This window comes from Terrapene carolina, unplaced genomic scaffold (genome assembly GCF_002925995.2).
Source record: "Terrapene carolina triunguis isolate 2854851 unplaced genomic scaffold, T_m_triunguis-2.0 Scaffold633, whole genome shotgun sequence".
Lineage (NCBI taxonomy): Eukaryota > Metazoa > Chordata > Testudines > Emydidae > Terrapene > Terrapene triunguis.
The window spans coordinates 2,116,316-2,137,545 of NW_020664984.1; positions in this window are offsets into that span (position 1 = coordinate 2,116,316).

Consider the following 21,230-nt stretch of genomic DNA (forward strand, 5'->3'; position numbering starts at 1 on the left):
GCACCTCCTGCCGCCCCAGCCCTGGGCTCTCCCCCAAAGAAAGAATTGGGTGGACTAAATGGACAGTGCACCTCTCTATCTGAAGCCTAGCAAGGCAGGTACGTGGATCCCACTAGAATTTAAAATGAAAAGTAAGGGAGGGGAGGCTCTACTAGACTGGGCAGCTTTAGATACAGTACCAGGCACGTAGGAGGATTTACACTTCCGAGCCATGGAAGCAGAAATTGACTTTTCTTTTCCAGATTTAGCTAATATTCAGAAAGGGAATCCAGCACCTGCCTTCCAGATTTGAACACCCTCAAAATTCAGGAGTGCTCAAGCTCAATTTGGACAGCTGTTACTTCATTTCTCCCAAATCAAATATACTGATCCACTGTAGCTTGCTGTAGAAAAAGTAGAATAAATTGAGCAAGAAATGCTTCCCAGTGATTATTAGGACTGGAATTGCTATTTTCAACAGCCATTGCCCTTTTTTTTATTATTATTATTATTATTATTTTTTTTTTAAGTTTTAGTTTTATTTGTTTAAAAGGAAGACAGTGATATTGCATTGGCAAATTCCCCATAGAAACAAAGAATGGAACAAAAGAATAATAAAGGCACCTCAACTTTTCCTCATTTATGTAGGACAGACTTATAATATGCATCCAGATAGCCTTCAATCACACAAGCTGAAAATTGTTCCACTTTAGTGCAGTTCTGTAACCATATGGGAACCAATCCTGTCTGTGTTCTGTGCACATCCAAAATTCCTGCTGAATGACCTGCCCTGGGAGAGCGAGTTACCAGTGACCCAGGGCTGGGGCGGCAGGAGGGTGCAGTGTGGGGGGGCACCCACAAATTTTTTTGCTTGGGCAGCAAAAAACCTAGAGCCGGCCCTGCTGGTTGAGAACCACTGTAATAGGACATGATAATTCTTTTCTGCGTACGTTCTTGAATCACCCCAATCACTGGTATCGGCGAGCCATAAGCTGTACAGTTCTGTTGCAGGAACACCTAAAGTTGAGCTGCAAAAGGGGAAAATATGAGCTTGGGCCTTTTTTCTCTTTATGATGTATGGCGAAGACATGAAATATATAATTTTTGTGCTTGTTTTTAACACGGGAAATCAGTTCTCGTGTAAGATCTTTCAGGAAGGACTTCATGGAACTAGTGGGTTTATGACATCCCAAGATCACAGGAAGTCCGATCCTGATGAGTTGAGAAGGGGGATGAGTTTTATTCAGAATGCTTATGAAGCTCTTTGACTTTTATAAACGCTTTAAATAAGCAGCTTGACGTCTTTGGGAGCTGAGCCCTTCTGAAACTCAGGGCGCTTATTTGGGTGCCTAACTTGGCTAACTTTATGCCAGTGTTTTCAAAATTGGGGCGGAAGAATTTGCCCAAAGTCATATGAAGAATTGGAGCAGGCTGTGCCCTTGCTCTTGCCCCCCCCCCCACCGCAATTCCTGGCAACCCCCCTACAGTCAGAACCCACGGGCTGAAAACCCATGTGCGCAATTGATCCTTTTTCAGATATTTGAGTAGCTAATGTTGTTAGTGTAATTGGAGGCATTCCAGCTCTGTAATGTATTCCGTCCTAGGAGGGATGAGTTTGCTTAGCCCTGGGCTTCGGTCATCTAGAGTTTCTCAAACTGAATGGAAACTGCAGACCCCAACTTTTGTGGAGTGGCAATGTTTTGTTTGTGCTCCAAAGCCTTGCCTATACTCCTACGACTTACCACAGTGCTTAGAAGCCGCAGTCTTGTCCTCGGCGGCGTACAAACACTTACCTTCCCCTTCAAATTCCTGCTATTACGCCCAATGATGCAGTTGGAACATTGGCCGCACTAGTGTAGACTGGCTGTTGGTATCCAACCACAGTATCATTTTAACCCTGCTTGGAGACGTAGTTAAAACACTGGCAGCAGCATATGATTTGATAGCCTGATAACCATGGCATCATAAAAAGCCAGGGAGATCTAAGCTAGAGCGCCTGTTGCTGCAGTCTAGTATAGACAAATCCCCGTGACTTAGGGTCTGTTCACTCGGTACCTGGTTTGGGTAGCTGCTGAACTTGTCACGCTCTAATGCTGTTACTAATAAGAAGGTGTCAGGTGAATCTGGGAGAAGTTGAAGCCAGCGCAGGAGGCGAGAGTGGTTTCACTCCATTTCAACTCAAAAATCAGGCAAAAAGTTGTGGCTCCTGCTTTGAGAGTCTGAGTTCAAAGCAAAAATCAACGGTGTGCTGAGTTCTGTGCAAACGGGAGCTGCTCAGCACCTCCAAGCTGACTTCTGTAGGTTGTCCTGAAACATGAGGCCTGCACAGAACTTCCCGTTTTGGCCCCACTCTGCCAGTCACGGGGGCATTTATTGCTGCTGCTGAAACCCAAGTGGGGCTGCAGCCAGTGCAAAGTGTCTTAGATGGAGACAGCTCTATCAGCTTGAAGGGAATTTTGTTTTTCCAGCTCACCGGCCTGCCAAGCAGAAGGTAAACTCCTGAGAGGAACTGCAAGGGAGAGGAGGAATCTAACTAATCCCACCTGTTCCCTGGGAATGCAGACATAGTCTAATTTCTGGCCATCTGTATTTGTACTTTGCACTCTGCCGTGGAGTCCCTCTCCAGAGGGTTTTTTAAAATTACTTTCTTAGCCTCCTCCTTGCACAGACAGCAGCTGATTAGCAGCTTCTTCTGTTTAATTTTTGTATCTAGATGAATTATTCCTCTTGATGGTCCATTGATCAGACTAATTTTTCCTTCTGGGCTGTTAGTGCTCTCTGATGCATTTCCAAAGGAGAGGGGGAGGAATAAATAAAAACCAGACCTGGCATATAAATACATCCATGTTGTGTCTTTAAAATCATTATTAAAACTTGGGATCTCTCTCCCCAGCAAGTGAGATTCTCACCCTTCACTTTCACGGACTTCAAGACCATTCATCTTTGCCATCTTGCCTGGCTTCCTGTGCATCTTTGAATCCAGCTCCAAATTGCCCTTCTTGATTCCAGGACAGTGCTTCTGCTGAGGTCCCTGACCTCAAGGCAGATGTGTGCGTTGCCTACCCATTTCACTCCTCTGATCTCCACTCTGACTTCACATCCGCCTCCTCCCCACAATCGTGCAGGGGTCCTGTGGAGAAAACAGATCATGTAATTGAACATGTGTGTGCAGAAGGGGGCAGAGTTAAGGCTGCCCAGTTAACCTTAACTCTGTCCCCTTGTGTACCTCTATCACGCTAAGGTTGCCCAGACAGTCTTAGGTGGTTTGTGGGTCAGTTCCAGGAGGCTGTTCCATTCAGAGGACTCAGCAGGGAGAGGGAAGATGGTTGCGGCAGAAGCAGACAAGACTAGCATCACTGGCAGAGCAGAGAGGAACGGGTCAACATGGTAAGGGACAAAAGTAGATAAGGAGTGAGGGTCAAAGCTGGAAAGGGCTAATTTATTTAATGTCATTATACGGTGCCCACCACCAGCACCTCAGAAATGGCTAGATGTTTAACTTTAAATGGAATACAAAAATTGCCATAGTTGATCAGTCTTGTGGTCCATCTACTCCAGGTCTCCAATCTCCAGGCGTGCATAATATCAGACATAGCTGGGGAAGATGCAAGAAACACCATAAAAGCCTATTATGGAATAATCTGCCCATCACAGAATTTTCTTGACTTATGTTCTGAAACGTCTGTATCGTTGAGGGGGGGGGGGGAGAATTATCCTGTCCAATATACCTGTGGATGTTCTTATTATCCATACAAATGTCCAGTTGTCTCTCGCTCTGAAATGCTGCCTTGTGGCAGTGAATTCCACAGGTTAACAATGTGCTGATTTTAAAAACTCTTTGTCAACTATAAACTTGTTGCCTTTCAATTTTTATTGAATATTCCCTTGTTTGTGTATGGAGAGAGAGGTTAGCTAGGAGCTCCCAGCTTAGCTTGTGTATAACATATGTATACAAAATAATGAATCATAATTCCCTCTTCTCTAAACCGATTCAGTCATTTTAATCTCTTCAGTCCAATAACTTCCATCACCTCTCTCTGGACCTTCCCTATTGCTACTGTATCCTTTTAAAGAAGGGGTGACTAGATTGAACATCGTATTCCAGGTTAGGGTTTGCCACTGATTACTACACTAGCATTGTCGTATGCTCCCATCCCATCTTAATGCTTTATTTATGGCGGGTGGCTTTCCCTTATTCCAGCGCATCAAGCAGAGATTCCCATTGCGCTGTCCGCAGTGCTGCCCAGGTCTTTCTTTCTACAGTTAACTTGGAACCCAGGTGTATGAGGACTTCAGGTGGTTCCTTTTGACGTGAGTTCCTTTGCAATTGCCAGCAGTGAATTTTATCCCCCATCGCGCATCCCAGGGGGGAGGGATAGCTCAGTGGTTTGAGCATTGGCCTGCTAAACCCAGGGTTGTGAGTTCAATCCTTGAGGGGGCCACTTAGGGATCTGGGGCAAAATCAGTACTTGGTCCTGCTAGTGAAGGCAGGGGGCTGGACTCAATGACCTTTCAAGGTCCCTTCCAGTTCTAGGAGATGGGATATCTCCATTAATTTATTTATTTATGTACTTACTGTAGGTCGGTCCCTCCTAGACTTTCTCACAATATCCCTTGCTCTCTTCCTTCAAGTCTGCAGCCACTCTAGCTGGAGATGATTTTTTTCCAGAGTAGCTTAAGAGAGTTGGACACACACTTCATAGGAAGTGAGTGTTCAAATTCTCTACAGGTTTTCCAAACCTTCGTGTTTGGGGGTTTTGTGTGTGCATTTTTGTCCTTGTTGGTACGGTGGAAAGGCTTGCTCAAAGAACCAGAGTGGGCATTTTGCTCTGAAGATGCTGCTTGTCATGGTCCTTTTGATATCTCCGGTGTCCTGAGCCTGTCCGCCAGGAGACACTTTCACTCTTGAGGTGGCAGCTTCTGTTGCATCAGTGGAAGATGAAGTGGGGAGCCATGTTACATAACAAGTAGCCATGCGTGGCACCGAGAGGAAATTTCTGAGGCTATAATAGGGATTCGGATGATAGGGGTTGATAGAAACTCAGTAAGGTTCTATGGAACTTAACTGTAAAAAACCCAAGACTTTAACAGCACAAGATCTGTTCTATGGATACTTTAAACCAATTTGATGAGAAGATCCTTGGCATAAAACACTACATGAACAGAGTTTCGAGACAGCTGAGTTCAGTTCCCAGGTCTGCCATGGACTCAGTGTGTGAACAATGGGCAAATCACTGGAGCTCTCTGGGTACATCTATGCAGGGTTCAAAGCCCAGCAGCATGGCTGTGGCTGGCTAGATCAGCTGACTCGAGCTCATGAGGCTTGGGCTGTGGGGCTAAAACTCGCTGTGCAGACATTCAGGCTCAGGTTGGAGCCCAAGTGCCGAGACCTTCCCCGAGCCTGAACGTCACTCTACACAACAGTTTTTCAGCCCCGTGAGCCCAAGCCAGCTGATCCGGGCCAGATTTTATCCCTGTGTAGACATACCTTCTGCCTCTGCTCCCCATCTGTAACATGGAGATAATACTGTCTCCCAACCTTCCAGTCTTGGTGATTTAGACTGTGTGTGTTTTTGGGGCAGGGACTGTCTCTTATTGTAAGATCAGGGGTCCTGATTTTGGTTGGGGGAATTTAGGCAATGCCATAAGGCAAGCACTGATAAAAATTCTATAGACAGTGTGTAATTCTCCATTAAATGCTGTAGGACTCTTCCATGTAGCGAATCTGATTGTATATGCTCAGTTGTTTTGCTCTCAGAGTTGGCCATATGATAGTGTGTAGCCCTAGAGCAGCCATACTGTATGGATTCACAGTCTAGTACCATAGACCAATCCAAAGCAGAAAAGTCCAACTTTTTCTTTGTCCTCAACAAAAGAACAACCTCTGTTCCGGGAACCTCTGGGCACAGTGAGCAAACCAGACACGCAAGCAGGCGTACAGGAAAGCAATCAAAATCTACTGGAAGAATTTCTTCTTTCTGGAAGAGCGTAAACCAGTAACAGAGTGTAAACAGTGCTCCATGTGTAACTTGTAAAGCAGAACTAAAAGATCAGTTCCCAGCAGGCCCTTGAGAGCGGCTGGCCATTGAGGTTTTTTTGTTTGTGTTGGTTTAATCTTTTGTGTCTCCTGTCCTGTTCTGAACCACAAAGGGAAGTCTTAAAGCTTGGATGGACTTCCTAAGTGGTGGCTGAATAATGGAATAGAGCATTAACCTTATCCCGGCTGGCTTTGAATCTGGTTTGACAGTGGTCCCTTTTGAAAGCATGCCGGTAGCTTTAGTTGGTAGGAAACGGGACTTGGCAGACCTGAGTTCTGGACCTGGCTCTAACACTGACCTGCTGTTTGACCTTGGGCAATTTAGTGGGTGTTGGTCCTGATTTGAGCAGGGGGTTGGACTAGATGACCTCCTGAGGTCTCTTCCAACCCTGATCTTCTATGATTCTTTGATTCTATGATTTCCTCTCCTACCATTTGTCTGTCTTGTCTATTTTAGATGGTGAGTAAAGATGGTCAAAAATGGTGTGTGTGTGGTGTGTGTGGGTGTGTTTTAAATCAAAATTACTTTGGAACAATACAAACTTTCTGTGAATTTTTGTATCTTTCCCCGGTCTTTCATCAAAATGAAAAGAGCTTTGTTTTGATTCAGACTGAAAAATGTTGTTTTTCCCGATTCTCTTCTACTAGTGGAAAAATAGGGGCATGGACCCACTCCCCTCCCCAAAACCCTGAACTTATTTCAGGTTGAATTTAATTTCAATATTTTTGGTTTTGGTGAAAATAAAAAAAAAAATTCTCAATTTTTCACAGAAAATACTGAACCATTTCCCAGCCAGCCTCCCTGTAGGGCTTGTTGACACCTCCGGTGCTGCTGACGCACTTAGTGAAGATGCTACGTAGGCAGATACTCTATCTCCCTGAGAGGCGGGAGAAGCCCTCCTATCTACATAGCACTGTCTACACTGGGGGTTAGGTTGGTATAACAGGGATACCCCTGAGCGACATAGTTATACCCACATAAGTCTGTAGTGTAGACCAAGCCATGGTCTCTTTTAAAGTGTCTTACTCTGTGTGTACAATATATGGAGATATACCTATCTCCTAGAACTGGAAGGGACCCTGAAAGGTCATTGAGTCCAGCCCCCTGCCTTCACTAGCAGGACCAAGTACTGATTTTGCCCCAGATCCCTAAGTGGCCCCCTGAAGGATTGAACTCACAACCCCGGGTTTAGTAGGCCAATGCTCAAACCACTGAGCTATCCCTCCCCCCAATGCCTGGCACAACAGGGTTCTGCACAGGAGCTGACTTCTATTTTTCCCAGGGGGTGCTCCACCCCTCTCTGCCCCAAGGCCCTGCCCCCTGCTCCGTCCTTTCCCCTGAGGCCCTGCCCTTTCTCCACCTCTTCCTGCCCCCACTCTGCCCCTCCCCTGAGGCTTGCCGCCCGCCCACCGCTCGCTGCCCTTCCCTGAGCGCCAGCTGCCAAACAGCTGATTGGCGGCCCTGCTGAACAGCTGGGGCTGGTGAGTGCTGAGGATCCCCTTCCCCCCCCTTCCCCCCCCCCCCCCGTGGATGCTTGAGCTGCAAAGCACCCCCGGAGTCAGCGCCTATGGGGCTGTGGTGGCAGTTGCTTCCTCTAGGTGTTACTGTAATGCAAGGGCGTAACATAAAGCCGGAGCAACATTTTGGCTTTCCTCTGATTCCAAAGAACAACACTGTGTTTTTATGGACGTCTCACCGTGCAAACAAGGCTGAAAAAGAAAACAACTGTCTATTGTTTTGTGATTAAAATAAACCCTCTGTTGTTGCTGCTGTTGTTGTTCTATTTTGGAGTTCTAAATGGAGCAAGTGACCAGGAAAATTCCAGCCCCCCCTGGAAGATTTGGGTAATTAAGACTGTGACACCCTTTATTTCCTTTTACCAATCTTCCAGACAACATCCCATATCAAGAGGTAAATATATTTATCCAGGCACCAGCACTCATCCAAATGCACACAGCCCTGCCCCTGGAACAAGGGAATTTGTACCAATTTGTTAAGGAACTATTAGCATTGATCCTTTTCCCTGTCAAGCATTGTACTGTCAATGTTATGTTAACAGCTTTGGAAATCCCCCCTCCTCCACCTCCCCACCCGCTATAGGATCACTGCCTGCCTAAGGCAAACCATAAACTTCAAGGGATTTGTAAAGACTTTCTTGGGCTCTGTCTGCCCTTATCACAACAGCCTTAATCGTCTTGTTCCTGACAAGATTGCACATGGGATTAAATGTTGGGAGTCAGCCGGCTGGCCCCATTAGACGCTCAGAAAGGTCATTTACCTTGTGGGCCACGGAAGGCAGCATTATGTGACAGATTGCAGCTGAAATCTAGAAGCGCACTTATTTCCCCCCGCCCTTAAGCTGTCTGAGTGGCAGGAAGGAGAGAAAAGGGTAGCTCGTCTGCTGTTGGGAAGATGTAGCCACTGAAATACACTCCAAAAGGGAGCTCTCCGAGCCAACATGCTTTGGCATTATTGCATTCATCGAGTAGTCTGGAACTGCGAAAAGGATGTGATAGGCTCTTACAGACAAGTAGTGAAACAATGAACCCTTCTCTGGGCTCAGACCTTTGGGATTCTAGCATACACAGGGCAGCTGAGCATGGGTTGTGTGGTGTGTGATAAATTGCACAGCGGTTGTACTTTAGCAGTTTGCAGACAGTAATTCCACAAGCGCTTTACCCACACTAATTCAACCGTACCCCTGGAAGGTAGTGCTGATCTCCCATCTCCGTTTTACTCTGTGGAACTACACTTGGAACTCAGGAGTCCTGACTCCCAGGTCCCCCGCTCTGACCGTGACACGCTTCGACTGCAGGATTCCTATAGAGCGTTGCTGGGATCAAATCCAGAAGCCCAATGGGAGTTTTGCCTACGTAAGGGCCGACTAACATCCTTACTCTGATTTCAGCATTTTGGCCCCTTTCATTCAGGATGTGGATTTTGTAAAATCCATGCGAAGCATTTACCTTGTCTGACATTTTGTCCTCATCCTAGCAAAGACGGGCCTGCCTATTTGAACTTGGAAATAAGCAAGATGTTCTCAACAGATCTCTTCTGCCTCTAGCTTCTATGTGCCCAAAGATGGAGGCAAGATATTCAGGACAGGGATTGTGTCTTCATGAGTGCTCATACCATGCTGAGCCCAATGGGGCTCCAATCCTGATTCAAAGCCTCTGGGCACTAGGGTGATATAAATATTAATAATAGAGGTCTCTGCATGGATGGTGGTGTAGAAATGTCTACTTCTTCCTTTCCATATGTGCAAGGCACTACTTCCCCGGCGTGGACGCTACACAGCTCCCTATTGAGGCAATTCAGAAACATTTCCAGAAGCTAGAGTGATCATTGGGTAAAGTCCCACAGGGAGTTCTTCTTGATCCCGCGCTATTCAGCATCTCTGTCCATGAGCTGGAAGAAAATCTAAAGTCACTTTTGGTAAAATTTGCAGATGACACATAAATTGGTGGAGTGGTAAATAACGCTGTCGGCATGTCACTTGTACAGACTGATCCTGATGGCTTGGTCAGGTGGGCTCATTTGAACAATATACACTTTAATACTGCCAAATCCAAGGTCCTACCTCTAAGAACAGAGAAGGTTGGTCATGCTTACAAAATGAGACAGTATCCTGGAATGCAGTCAATGTGAAAAGGTCTTAGGGATAATAACAGATAACTTTCAACTGAACGTATTCCCAGTGCCATGCCATTGCTAAGGAGGAAAACATGATCCCTGGATGCATAAGCTGGGGAAAATCAAATAGGAGTAGGAGGTGGTATTGCTTCCTGTACAGGACATTAATCAGACTTTATTAGAACACTCTGTTCAGTTCTGATGTCCACACGCCCAAAAGGATGTGGAAAAAATTGGAAGTGGTTCGGAAAAGAACGCTCTGAGGTCTGGAAAACCCACTTTATAGAGAGAGGCTTAAGCTCAGTCTATTTAGTTTATCCAAGAGAAGGTTAAGAGGTGATTTGATTGTGGTCTACAACCGTGGTTCTCAACCAGGACACGTGTGCAGAGTGGCAGAGCTCTTCCAGGGGGGACATCAACTCATCTAGATATTTGCCTAGTTTTACAACAGGCTACAGAAAAAGCATTAGCGAAGTCAGTACAAACTAAAATTTCATACAGACAATGACTTGTTTATACTGCTCTATATATTATACATTGAAATGTAAGTAGAATATTTATATGCCAATTTATTTTATAATTCTATGGTAAAAATGGGAGAGTCAGCAATTTTTCAGTGATAGAGTTCTGTGACACGTTTGTATTTTTATGTTTGCTTTTGTAAGCAAGTAGATTTTAAGTGAGTTGAAACTTGGGGGTACACAAGACAAATCAGACTCCTGAAAGGGGCACAATAGTCTGGAACGATTGAGAGCCACTGGTCTACAAGTACATATATGTGGAAAACACTTCTGATGGTAGAGAGTCCTTAATCTAGCAGAAGAAGGTATAACAAGTTCCAGTGGCTGGATGATGAAGCTAGACAAATTCAGACTGGAAATAAGGTGCAAATATTTTAACGATGAGGGTAACTGGAATGACTCTCGTAGGAACATGGGGATTCCCCATCACTTTAAGTCTATACACTCAGGACTGGATGTCTTTCTAAAAGATATACTATAGCTTAAAGAGAAAGTATGGGCTTAGTGCAGAAATGACTTGGGGCTTGTCTACACCAACATTTAGTTTGCAGCAAGCTGGGGTGTGAATCTGCCCGCACTAGCCTGCCGTGCACTGTCTGTGTGGACCCTGCTGATGCTCACTAACAATTCCCCAGTGTGCTTTGATCTAGTCCTGTTTCAAAGCGGGGTAGATCAAAGCACACTAGGGAACAGTTAATGCACGGTAGCCAGGGTCCACATGGATAGTTAGTGTGGGGCAGATTCACACCCCAGCTTGCTGCAAACTAAATGTTTGTGTAGAAAAGCCCTTGAAGAGGTTCTCTGGGCTGTGTTCAGGAGGTCAGATAAGATGATTGTAATAGTCCCCTCTGGCCTTAAAATCTATGAGTCTCAGTTTTCCTGAGACAGTCCTTTGTTTATATACACCATGTCCTGGTGTTCCAGGAACTTCTCTCAGGGTCCCTGAAATGTCCCTGTTTTCATCCATCTAAATGTTGGGTTGTTTTGGTATTTTTTTTAAACGATTGTGGTAGAGAGGAGAATTTACTTTCTTTCCAGGAACTAACATCCACAAAGGAAGGAACAGACGGTGCGACGAGCAGTGTGTGAAGTGAAGAGAAAAGTCAAGTGAGCACAGGACACTGAGAGCTGAGTGTTAAGACTTGTTCAGTGTTTTCAGGTAAACTCTTTCAGACCCTTAATTTAGTGGGGAAAAAAATCCTCCATTCCAAGAAATATGCCTATGTAACTGTTGAGTCAGAAGCTGGCAGTCGCGACACCAGCACACACCTGTATTTATGAAAGCGTGCGGGGGGGGGGTGTTCTTTTTTGTATAAGTATCATCACAAGCATCCAGGAGTTTGGTTTTGAAAATACGGTCAGTGTATTGTCGGGGTAATATCGGGGCCAGATCCTCGGCTGCTGTATATCAGAATAGCTCCAGTGAGGTTGTCAATTTACACCAGCTGGGAGTCTGGCCCATAGAGGTGGCTATTGCAAAGCCGAGCTCCCTGCGTGCATGTGCTGCTGATTCGTGGCAAGAAGGGCTTCTGTCCATTTCCTTGTGCGTAGGTGTCCACATGACAAAAGTATCAGAGGGATAGTCGTGTTAGTCTGGATCTGTAAAAAGCGACCAAGAGTCCTGTGGCACCTTATAGACTAACAGACGTATTGGAGCATGAGCTTTCGTGGGTGAATACATGCATCCGCTGAAGTGAGTATTCACCCATGAAAGCTTATGCTCCAATACGTCTGTTAGTCTATAAGGTGCCACAGGACTCTGTCGCTTTTCACATTACAAAAGTCACCATTGTGGCTGCACTATTGACCACCCTTAGTTGGCCGTTTCAGAACGGTCATGGACAGGATGAGGCAAGGAGCGTGAGGTCCTCCTGTCTTTTGAGATACCCCCCCTGGGTGGAAGGGAAGGACCCGAGATCCTGCTCCGCAAAGGGATTGAGGTATCGCAGCCTGAGTCTCTGAAAAGAAATGCAGCATTTTGCAACTTCTCGTTCTCTGTTGATCCCTGGTCCATAGACACGTCTTAAAAGCTGATCAGTGAGGAAGAAGGTAGGTGCTTGCTCTGGCACCACTGAAGTCACTGAGAGTTACACCACTAAGCTCAGTGGGTGCCGGATCAAGCCCCGGAAACGCGTGCGTGCTGCAGTGATGGGTACAATAGAAAGGCCTCAAATAGATGAACAGATATTTCCTGACAGTTAATGACCAACTCGGGAAGCTGAGGGCTCAAGGGCCCTTAACCCAGGAACTCATTAAATGCCAGACCCATTAACTGTCATTATTGCTCTTATAAACTGTGGAACTAGAGAAATGTTCAGAGAAATAAAGACCTTTTTAAAGAGTTGGGGAAGTTAAAGGTTGAACTGCACGTTGCTGTCTGTTTGCTTCTAATGACAAGGCTGGGGTCCGGTTGTGCCATTACCCCAGAATCAATCCGGAGTAACTCCATTAAAGTCCACTCCGCACTGAGGCTGATATAACTGAGACCAGAATCTGGTCCCAGGACCCTAACCAAAAAGAACCCAGAACTTCATTTCCAGCATTCCACAAGGGCTGCAGAGGTCCCTTAGCGTAATGTAGATTGTTGATTATGAAATGTAAATGAATTCCACAAAGGCACACATTTATTTTAAATGAAATATTTTGTAATGCTGTCAGGAAAGACACTTTAGCATATTCTCTTTGGTTTGCAAGGCTTATTTATTTACAGGAGAGACACAAATTGCTCGATTATTTCCCCCCCCCCCCTTGCCACAGCGTGCAGTATTTGAAGATTAATGGAGGAATAATTGTAGTTAGGACCTCAACAAATAGGCTCTATTTTCCTTTTTTCTTAATTTGCTTCCACTCCATCGTCAATCCACTGACGTCAGGTTTGGACTAGGGTCAGAGAGAAGAATCTAGGTCTATGTGTAGCAACTTTCTCAATAGCAGTCCAGATCCTCAGCTGCTATAAACTGGTGTAGCTCTACACAGACTTCAGTGGAGCTATGGGGATTGACACTCGCTGGGGATCTAGTCCTATTGGTTCCAACGGAGCTACAGTGATTTATACCAGCTAATATTATTGCATCAGTTCCTAAGAGACTCTGATCAGATTCTTTTCTCAGTTGCAGTGGTGTAAAGCCAAAACTCATCTGTTCAGTTTAAAGGTGTTTCACCTGGTGTGAATCCAAATTAACACTAGTGACTTCAAGGGGGAGTTAATCTGGGGTTACTCTAAGGTAAATGAGAGCATGATAGTGGCCCATACATTTCATGGGTGTCTTTGCCTAACACAGTCCATGGCATAGCCCAGAACTGGGGCCCAACTTCCCCCTTTCATTGACAGTGGGGTAGATCCAGAGTAACTTCACTGTATTCGGTGGAGAGATACCAGGGGAAAACCACTGAGTCTGGACTCAGGCACCAAGCCTCAATGGGTGTGCAGCCATGAGACCCCTCCTAAGGCAGTGCCATCTTCTGAAGCAGCCCTGTAACTGTGGGCTGGCCAGGTAGACGCATATTGGTCCCAAACCTCAGCTGCTGTAAATCGGTGTAACTCCATTGAAGTCAATGTAGCTAGGCTAACTCTCAGCTGAAGCCTGGAAAAGCAGGGAAATGCTCTTTCCTACAGTGCGGTAGCTTGTGGTGATTATTGTTTTTGCCGTTTGTGTGCGGCGCTGCATGTACACATTGTAAGAGAGAGCCCCTGGCTCAAAGAGCTCACCGCTTTACAAAGGGGAAGTGGTTCGCCCACGGTCACGCAGCAGGTTGGGGCCAGAGCTGAGTACAAAACCTTGGTTCCCTGGTTCCCACCGCAGGGCCCTCTCTCCGATAGGCCTGGTCTCCATGAAAAACAATGCTGCTCCAAACTGGTTCCCCATTCCTCTTCATGATGTAAGTCTTCCTCCTCCGCACCAAGCAGACACTCTTTCCCCAGACCAATAATCATTGCTGTGGTCCCGCTCCGAGGCTGTCCTCTGTTTGCATCTGAAGAAGTGAGGTTCTTACCCACGAAAGCTTATGCTCCCAATACTTCTGTTAGTCTTAAAGGTGCCACAGGATCCTCTGTTGCTCCGTCTGCCAGTGACAGTGCCGCGGGTGGGAGACACTGGAACTTTCAGCCACTGGCTTGTCTGGTTACCAGAGAGGAGCGTCTATCTTTTGTGTCTGCCAGCTGACTGACGAGACACTCAAGCAGGCTCCACCAAATAGCTGTGGTTTTTCCTGCCCAGGGCAACTCCAGGTCAGCGAAACAGGCTTCATCTTATTTTTCTTTCCCATGAAGCTTCTTATATGTAAAATCAAGTTGTAAGTGCAGTTATAGTCAGAGATGTGACTGCGAAAACAGCTTTCTCACCAGTGCTGCCCTTCCCTTTCTGTCCTCGAGTTGGGTCTGGTTACTGCTTTGACATGAACAAGATCTTGTTCCCATCACCCCATGTGGCTGGCATACATACAGAAGAACGAGCATGCATCAGTGTCAGCACAATGGTCAGCTTGGACCCAAGTGGAACATTGCATGCTGGGGTGAGACGATATTGTGTTCCACTTTATGCCAATTGGAAATGGACTTTGGGTCACTAACTGGTTAAAAGACAGGAAACAGGGTAGGAATAAATGGTCAGTTTTCAGAATGGAGAGAGGTAAATAGTGGTGTCCCCCAGGGGTCTGTATTGGGACCTGTGCTGTTCAACATATTCATAAATGATTTGGAAAAAGGGGTAAACAGTGAGGTGGCAAAGTTTTCAGATGATACAAAACTATTCAAGATAGTTAAGTCCAAAGCTGACTGTGAAGAGCTACAAAGGGACCTCACAAAACTGGCAACAAAATGGCAGATGAAATTCAATGTTGACAAATGCAAAGAAATGCACAGTGGAAAACATAACCCCAGCTATCCACACAAAATGATGAGACCCCAATTTGCTGTTACCACTCAAGAAAGAGATCTTGGAGTCACTGTGGATAGTTCTCTGAAAACATCTGCTCAGTGTGCAGTGGCGTTCAAAAAAGCTAACGATGTTAGGAACCATTAGGAAAGGGATAGATAATGAAAGAGAAAATATCATAATGCCTCTATATAAATCCATGGTACGCCTGCACCTTGAACACTGTGTGCAGTTCTGTTGCCCCATCTCTGAAAAGATATTAGAATTGAAAAAGGTTCAGAGAACGGCAACAAAAATGATTAGGGGTATGGAACAGTTTGTGTATAAGGAGAGATTAAAAAGACTGTGACTGTTCATCTTAGAATCATAGAATATCAGGGTTGGAAGAGATCTCAGGAGGTCATCTAGTCCAACCCCCTGCTCAAAGCAGGACCAATCCCCAACTAAATCATCCCAGCCAGGGCTTTGTCAAGCCCGACCTTCAAAACCTCTGTGGAAGGAGATTCCACCACCTCCCTAGGTAACCCATTCCAGTGCTTCACTATCATCCTAGTGAAAAAGTTTTTCCTAATATCCAACCTAAACCTCCCCCATTGCAACTTGAGACCGTTACTCCTTGTTCTATCATCTAGTACCATTGAGAACAGTCTAGATCCATCCTCTTTGGAACCCCCTTTCAGGTAATTGAAAGCAGCTATCAAATCCCCCCACATTCTTCTCTTCTGCAGACTAAATAATCCCAGTTCCCTCAGCCTCTCCTCATAAATCATGTGCTCCAGCTCCCTAATGATTTTGTTGCCCTCCGCTGGACTCTTTCCAATTTTTCCACATCCTCCTTGTAGTGTGGGGCCCAAAACTGGACACAGTACTCCAGATGAGGCCTCACCAATGCCGAATAGAGGGGAATGATCACGTTCCTCAATCTGCTGGCAATGCTCCTATTTATATAGCCCAAAATGCCGTTAGCCTTCTTGGCAACAAGGGCACACTGTTGACTCATATCCAGCTTCTCGTCCACCATAACCACTAGCTCCTTTTCTGCAGAACTGCTGCCTAGCCACTCGGTCCCTAGTCTGTAGCAGTGCATGGGATTCTTCCATCCTAAGTGCAGGACTCTGCACTTGTCCTTGTTGAACCTCATCAGATTTCTTTTGGCCCAATCCTCTAATTTATCTTGGTCCCTCTGTATCCTATCCCTACCCTCCAGTGTATCTACCACTCGTCGCAGTTTAGTGTCATCTGCAAACTTGCTGAGGGTGCAATCCACACCATCCTCCAGATCATTAATGAAGATATTGAACAAAACCGGCCCTTGGGGCACTCCGCTTGATACCGGCTGCCAACTAGACATGGAGCCATTGATCACTACCCGTTGAGCCCAATGATCTAGCCAGCTTTCTATCCACCTTGTAGTCCATTCATCCAGCCCATACTTCTTTTACTTGCTGGGAAGAAAAGAGACGGCCAAGGGGGGATATAATAGAGGTCTATAAAATCATGAACGGTGTGGACAAAGTGAATAAGGAAGTGTTATTTACTCCTTCACATAACAGAAGAACCAAGAGTCACCCAATGCAATTAATAGGCAGCAGGTTTAAAATAAACATGAGGAAGTACTTCACACATTGCACAGCTGACCTTGTTGCCAGGGGATGTTGTGAAGGCCAAAAGCATCACTGGGTTCAAAAAAGACTCAGATAAGTTCATGGAGGGTAGGTCCATCAATGGCTCTTACCCAAGAGGGTCGGGGATGCAACCCCATGCTCTGGGTGACCCTAGCCTCTGACTGCCAGAAATTGGGAGTGGATGACAGGGGATGGATCACTTGATAATTGCCCTGTTCTGTTCATTCCCTCTGATTCACTTGGCATCATTCACAGTTGTAAGACAGGATACTGGGCTACATGGAATGGCCATTCTTATCTCCTTACGCCCTCACCATATACTTAAAAGAGCTGGAAATCTTTTGTTTGCCCTGCTTGCTTCCAATGTATCATCAGAAAATGGGTCAGATGTGTCCCAGTCATGCAGATGCTGCTGAAAATGTTGACCTTAGTGTTCTGGTGTCTGGCAGTGATGTCAGGATCGCAGCTACAAGAGGAGTAGGAAGCACTGTTTGGCATTCGGGCATCTGGGCGATAGCCTCTAATTCACTGGGCATGGCACTCGCCACTTGAATTTATTAGCTTGTGTGTATTCCCCCCCCACATGGAATACAGATGAACCCTAGCAAGTGCATGAGATTTATAAACAGGAAGGAATTTTCCCTCCCTGAGCATGGGTTAGGGGAGGTGCTGTGGTTCACATAAGAGAGGCTCAGGGGATCTGATGTGCCAAGCTGTGGTTACTGAGAAGTTGATTAGATGGGACGGTGGCAAACCACAAGATTAAAAGAAAAAACAATCACAAAAGGAAATGAAATGGAAAGACGTGGGAGGCTGCACTGCTTGGAAATGAGATTCAAGTCGCGTGGTTTGTTCCTGCCTTCCCTAAGCTCTGTATGCAGCGCACACCAAATGGTTAATCAGATCTCAAGAAGTGTTAGGGAATAGCAGGCTGCTCCCAAGATTACGGGCCAGCCAATGAAAGAGGCCTTCATCCTGGGAAATGAGGAGCTGCACAGATCCTGGACTGCTGATGCTGTCTGATGCCTATTTATTGTATACTCGCTACGGTACTTGTCTGGCCCTCATCACCGTCCATCAGAGCACCTCACAGTCACAAATGCATTTATCCCCACAACACCCCCATGAGGCAGGGAAGTGCAATTATCCTCTTTGTACAGGCGAGGCAGTGAGAGACCACGGGGGATCCATGGAGGAGTCAGGAACGGAACGCAGGTCTCCTAAGTTCTAGGGCAGTGCTGTAACCACTGGGCCAGCCTTCTCCAGACCGTTTGTTCTGTGGTCCAAAATACATTTCACTCCATGGGTCACCCCCTGTCTCCGCGCCCTGCCAGAAGTTGAGACTGGCCAACAGGCGAGGGGGGCACTCGATAAATTGCTCTGCTCTGTTCACGCCCTCTGAAGCATCTGGCACAGGCCACTGTTGGAAGACAGGGTACTGTTGACCATTGGTCTGACCCAGCACGGCTGTTCCGATGTTCTTAACGTAACCCCTGCTGAAACTCCATCCATGGCAGTGTCATTTCAACAGGGATGGTTCTAGCCTCTTGGTTTTACAGTGTATCGACTCCTGTATTTAATGTCTGCAGTCCCTGTTACAAGGTGCGGTACCAGTCCAGGCTGCTGTGTGTCACGCTTCTGGGAGAGGTCGCCCCGTCCTCTTATCGAGTTGAGGAGGCTGGGGGTCAGGGGTGGAGACCCACCTGGTGTGAGTGAGACAGACAGTTTGTGTGTGAGCTTGCAAAGGAGAATGTCTGTCTGTCTGATTGTGCCCCTGTGTGAGTGCTTGTGCCCCTGTGCGAGACAGAGAGAGCTTGTCTGCGAGTGTGAGAACAAGCACGTATTGGCAGCGAGTGCGAGGTTCGTGTGCCGGCACTTCCCCTCACTTCTTAAAAACGTTCACAGCATCCATGATGTTCAAACAGGCCACAATCCCTGAAATATCGACCCGTCTTTAGGGCTGCAATGCCTCTGAGCACTCGCAGGAGGTTTGTTCTGCTATCAGTGGCTGGAAATGAATTTTAAGCCGCTAGCAAAGTTTGGCACAGCAGATGGTCTGCGCTGCTCAGGATGCTCCTAGGACTGGAAGAGCATCAAGGTGTCACAGGTCAAGACCCAGGTCCTTGGCGAGCGCCGTGTCTCTGAGAATTGCACCATGCCTGCTCTGACTTGAGCTGTAAGCAGGGATTTGATAGGTTCTCAACACACTCAATTTAAGAAATCCACCAACCTTCCCCCTCCTCGCATGGAAGTGGTGTTATTTGACTTCGTTCAAATCAGGATTGGGCTGAAAATGACTCCACCAACCTACAATGGGGGTAATTAACCACTGGAACAATTTACTAAAGGTCGTGGTGGATTCTCCATCGGGGCAATTTTCAAACCACGATTGGATGTTTTTCTAAAAGCTCTGCTCTAGTGCAAACTGCATTATTTTTGGGAAGTCCTGTGGCCTGTGTTATACGGGAGGTCAGACTAGATGGTTCCTTCTGGCCCTGGAATCTATGAATCTATATTAACCGATGAAACGCAGGAGGGAATTCGTAGTTCAGGCTGCACGGTGCCATTATGGGCCACTTTTTTGAATGACACCAAATCCTGCAACCTCAGCCTGGGGAAAGCTCCTATTGACTTCAGTGGGAGTCTTTTCTGAGTGAGGATTGCAGGACTGGTGGTGAAGCACTGGAATGGGTTCCTTAGGGAGGTGGTGGAATCTGCATCCTTAGAGGTTTTTAAGGCCCTACTTGACAAAGCCCTGGCAGGGATGATTTAGTTGGGGTTGGTCCTGCTTTGAGCAGGGGATTGGGCTAGATGACCTCCTGAGGTCTCTTCCAACCCTAATCTTCTATGATGACTGGGGCCCACTGTGAAGCAGTGTGATCAAGCGGATTAAGAACAGGACAAAAGTCCCTGCTCCAACTCCCATGGAAGCCAATGGGAGCCTACCTTTTGACTTCAGTGAGAGTTGGAGCCAACCCCCAATAGTCAGCAGCCCCTGGGGCGTGATCATACAACTCCTCCTGTGGGGTGCGGAGGCCCCTTTACTCGAATTCACACCAATGGCCTTGGGTTTTCACAGGGTTGGACTCCACGGGTCTAGTTCCGGCTAAAACGCCAACTCTCTCTGCGCCCCTGGGCAAGTCGCTTCGCCTCGCTTTGATTTGCTTGTAAAAGAGGGCTAATAAAACTGACTTACCTACCAGCAAGAGTTAATTGGAGCCTATTTCTTCCAGCCCTTTGAAGCCGCGCTGCGCCAGAGAAGCGGTGGGGTGTATTTACCAAGTGTGTGAGTTTTAAATACACGTCTAGTTTCAATTACAAATTGGAGTTCGACTCCCCTTTGACTAAATGGCACTAATTAGACATGTAAGGTAGGAAATAAATAGAGACAGCATTTCTCAGGCACATGTTGCCCTCACAGGCTGGAAACCATCTAATTTCAGGGTTCTCTGGTTCTGAAAAGGCATTGACTAACATGTAATGAGCTGAGGACACTTTAACTTTTTATTTTTTAAATGCTCCTTGATCTCCTGCTTCTGCACAGGGACAAGATGCCAGGAAAAGAGTGGCAGATGAGATTTAGGCTTATTTTTTTATGTTTACATTAAATAATAGGTCACACTTTTTTTCTTATGCAGCATTTTTCGTCCATAAATCTCAAAGCACTTTTCAGAGGTGGGTACAATGTTATCCCTATTTTACAAACAGAAACGAAGGGAGACAGCGAGGTTATTACCCCAGAGTTTAGCTTAATTCTGACATGCCCGAGGTCAAGCAAATTAGGCCTTATCTATATGAGAAAGTTGTACCAGTTTAGCTTTTAGTTTTTTAAACCAATTTAGTAAAACAGCTGCAAATCCCATTGTGGGCACTGTCTTCTTTTGGTATAGCTTAAGGCAGTTCCTAATTGATTCTGGCTTATTTCAATTTAGCTTGGCTTAAATTGAAATAGGAGCGTACACACAGTCTTTTGCACAGGTTTAACTAAATTGGGATAAAATCAGATCCAATCAGTGCATCTCTGCATGTAGATAATCCCTTGGTAACAGAATCAGGACTAGGACTCAGGGGTCCTGTAGGCCAGTACCCTGCTCCCATCAGTAGACACACACTGGACCTAATTCGCCATTGACTTCAGTGGAGTTACTCCTGCTTTTCACTGCTTTGAGACTAGCATCAATCCACTTTGGACCCTATTCTGATCTCATTTACTCCACTGAGAGTCTGGAGTTACTCCACTGAACTCAGTGGAGTATGCTAGATTTATAGAGGTGTAACAGACAGCAGAATCAGGCTCTTTGTTTCCATGGAACCTTGGGTCCCCAAGTTTAAAGTTTGGGCAGATGTTCTTGGATTTGGTGATATCTAATGGGAATTTTTCCACCCCTCATTCTAGCTAGTGAGGAGATAAACTCAATAATCTCAGAGTCTCATTAAGTTCCTGAAAGTTTGCATGTTTATATGAGCACATGCAGAGCTGGTCAAAATTGTTTGAACATCAATGAAATTTCAAAATGAATAGAAAGTGGGAAAATGTTAATGAATGTTTAACCAAAAAAA